The following is a 3,582-nucleotide window of genomic DNA, read 5'->3' as shown; positions in this document are numbered from 1 at the left end:
AAAAAGTTGGTGGTGTTTGGGTTTTGTTTTGGTTTGTTGGATTTTTTTTTTTTTTGGCTTCCCTCCCCCAAGTACTGTTCTGGTAACTTCGAGGAGCTCCACTGGAGTGCTAAGATCCCCTCTCTGTTCAAAGCTGTACAAAAAAGCAAAAGTACAGCGTCAGAAGGAAGAGCCTACAGGAGCGTCTATCACCCCAGCGTCCTGCTTTGGGGCGCAGGGGGGCCCACTCTCTGCTGGGTGGGCGGGGCTCTGGCTCACACGCGTTGCCGTGGCAACCGGGGTCTGCTGACGGGATTGGTTACCCTGCGGAGGGGTTGCACCTGTGGGGAGGGGTGGGCGGGTCAGGTGACCCAAACTGACCAATAGGGTGCTCCCTCCACCTGCCCGGGTCAGTATAAAAGCTGAGGGAGCAGAAGGCTTAGGTTGGCTCCTCTTCAATGGCTGGTCTTCTTTGGTGGCCCTCTTCCGTGGATGGTGTCCGAGAAGAACTCTGTCAATTTGTCTACCTTTGATCCTGATCAGAGTGTTCTGGAATCCAGTTCCCATTTGTCACTGAGTCCAGTCTGAGCTTTCCCAGTGCCTGCTGGTGAAATCTTCTTGGGATATTGGTACAGGTTTGTATATATTGCACCTATTTTATTATTTCCTTTTTTATTTTATTATTAATATTCAATATATATTCTGAACTCATAAATCTCTTTATCTCTCTTTTTCCTCGCCTTGGAGTCAGTAAGAGGTGGGGGAGAGCATCTGTTGTCGTTGGCCAATCTGGCCCAAACCACAACAACCAGAGATACATGGGTAGAATTTGCCACTGGGATATGGAGTGAACATAGTAGCCAACCTAACAGTCCATATTCTTAAGGAAAAACTTCCTTAATTGCTTTGATATCTGTAAAAATAGAATTCATAATAAAGTAAGCTTTGAAGAATGACGTAGAAGAATGAGGCAGCTTAATGGATACTACCTTCAGATACATGAGACAAAATACAAGATAGCATGGAAGTATATGATCATTTCAGGTTTTGGGGGTGGAGACGGGTGCTATAGTTGTCTAGAAGTGGAAACTCCCCTTTGCGTCCTGAGATGGGAGCAGAAAAGGGGTGTGCAATTGAAGCCAAGTGACTTGGGTTTGATACAACAAAGAATCTGAGAGAAGTGATTATGGTCAGTGACATGTCAGGTTATTTTTGTAGTAGCTCTCTGAAAAGATACAAACAGGGAAGACAGCACAGCCAAACAAAGCCTTTTCAGTAGTTACAAGATGACAGTCCAAAGGAGAACATCATTTATATAGGTGAGCAGGAAGCTTAGTGCTGTGTGCAAAAAATACTAGAAAGTTTCATTTGAGCTTGATGTGATTCGCAGGTATGAGTTGAAGGTGTAACCTCCTCTGGCATTGCACTGGTGTTTCAGGTAATATAATGGTATTTCTCGTGATGATTAAGAAAAGGAGGCAAAAGTAGAATTTGTGGAATTGCTATTCTTTAGTCATCTTGAGCTGACAGCCAGATATCCATGAGGAGCCGCCGAGGGCTTTGTCAAGTCTTTGATCAAGAAAAGAGACAAGTCTGTAGCCAATGTTAATGTTCTCTCATTAAGTTCATGTATATATATTCTCATGTTAAAATGAGAGAAGTCCCTTTCTTCTGCATAAGGTTGCACATATGCAGACACCTTTTCCAGAAGGTTTGATTAATGAAACTTGTTAGCTAAAACATACACTTTAACACTGAAATCAGGGAAGCTTTGAAGCATAAAACTTGCAAGAAAATTAAATTTAGTCTTATAGTTAAGCAAAAGTTAATTATTTCCTTCATAGTCCCTATGCTAAAGTTATTTAAACAAAACAAAAACTAACCTCCCCAAACCCCCAACAAACAAACAAAGCTGCAATCTTCCTTATCTTGAAAGAGCTAGTTAAAACACACATAGTCATTTTTCTTACTGAAGAGCTCCCTTGCCCCCTAGCCTGTAGAATTGGAGGATATATATTTCTCTGGATTGCTGCTAGTGGAAGATGGGAGGAAGTGCCAATTCAGTTTAAAGCCATGGGGTTCTAGAGCTTTACCAACATCTGTTGCTGTTGGCAAACTTCTGTGTGGTTGTGAAGTAAACAAGAAACTTTTTTTTTTAAAGTAGAAATACTTGTCTGTATTTCTTAGCCTGCAAGAATTTTTCCCCTGTCTCCTAATACTTTATTTCCATGTGTTTACTATGAGTGCTGCACGTCTTGTAGTAGCTGTGGAGGTTGGCATTTCATGATTCCCAGAACTTCCTCTACTATCTTTAAGCTGCTGAATAAGATCCTATGTTTTCTGGCTCCCATATTCAGATTGTTTTACCAAATATATACTTCAATATTTAAAAATCAGCATTCTATTTAAGAAATAGTGTCTTACTGACTGACAAGAGGCTTGCTATCTATTACCAGCTTCCACACAAGGTATTGCATTTTTTTATTATTGCTATTTTTTTGTCTAAACTAAATCTTTTTATTTGCAGAAGGACTCCCTGTTCCATTCTCCCCTGTTTTTCCTCACGATGGGCCTAAAATATCTTTTGCTGTAGTTTGCTTTATCAAAAAGATTGTAACCTGTCATCTGGGTTCACTCTTTGTACATCAACAGCATAAGAACAGTAGAACAAATGCTATTTGAGGACATTTCATAGAATATATGTTGGAACTTGCTGACAGAAGGAAGTTGCTAAGTCCAGGAGTATAGATGATTCAAAAAAAGGGAAATACTAGTCCTGTTTGCTTCTTAGGAACTAAATTCACTAGACTGGATAATGTTAATGTAGTGGCTTTCTTTTATTTCTTCGCTCAGCAGAGAAAATGGTTGACCTCTGGTGCGAGTTTTAATAATTTAAGTGTCAATTTGTCACCCGTATTCAAATGGACACGTAAAATAATTCACACTTTGAATTATGGTTTAGTGATGGTTTTTATCAGAGTTAGGTTGATGTTTGGACTAGATCTTAAAGGTCCCTTCCAACTTAGACAATTCTGTGATTCTATTTTTGCAGTCTTGTGTTGACATTGTGGCCACAGATAAAAGTTGTATTTTAAAGTGAAAGCTGAGCTAGACTAATGCTATAGAGTGCTGAATGACCACCAGCACCTTCGAAATGGACTAGCAGTTTCCAGCTGTAACAGGTAAGGTGTGATGTTTAAATCTGTGCACGGAGGGGATTCTTAAATCTGGCATCAAGGAAGCTTTTTAAAAGCTAACCTGATGAGTCCCAGCTGCTTCCTTGGCTGCTCTGACAGATACCATTAGACTCTGGCTTGTAGGCATGAGGGGGTTTTGTAAATTGGTCCTTTGTCACTTTTGCCTAAGAAAACTGAAATTTTTGAAGACCTCTTGAAGATAGCCGAATTCTTGGAGACTCGTGTCAGAAAAGCAAAAGTTTGTTGGGCATTGGAAGCCAAACTGCATCATTGTGCGAGTTTGTGAGCCTATTGCGCAGAGTTCTAAAAAGCGATTATGTGAAGTCTCTCTTTTTTCTTTTTTTCTTTTTTTTTTTTTGTGTAGTGCTGGCATAGCAATGCATCGCTGCTTTTCGTTGCAGGCTTC

This window comes from Calidris pugnax, unplaced genomic scaffold (assembly GCF_001431845.1).
Source record: "Calidris pugnax isolate Ruff unplaced genomic scaffold, ASM143184v1 scaffold153, whole genome shotgun sequence".
NCBI lineage: Eukaryota > Metazoa > Chordata > Aves > Charadriiformes > Scolopacidae > Calidris > Calidris pugnax.
This window is presented reverse-complemented; position numbering follows the sequence as displayed.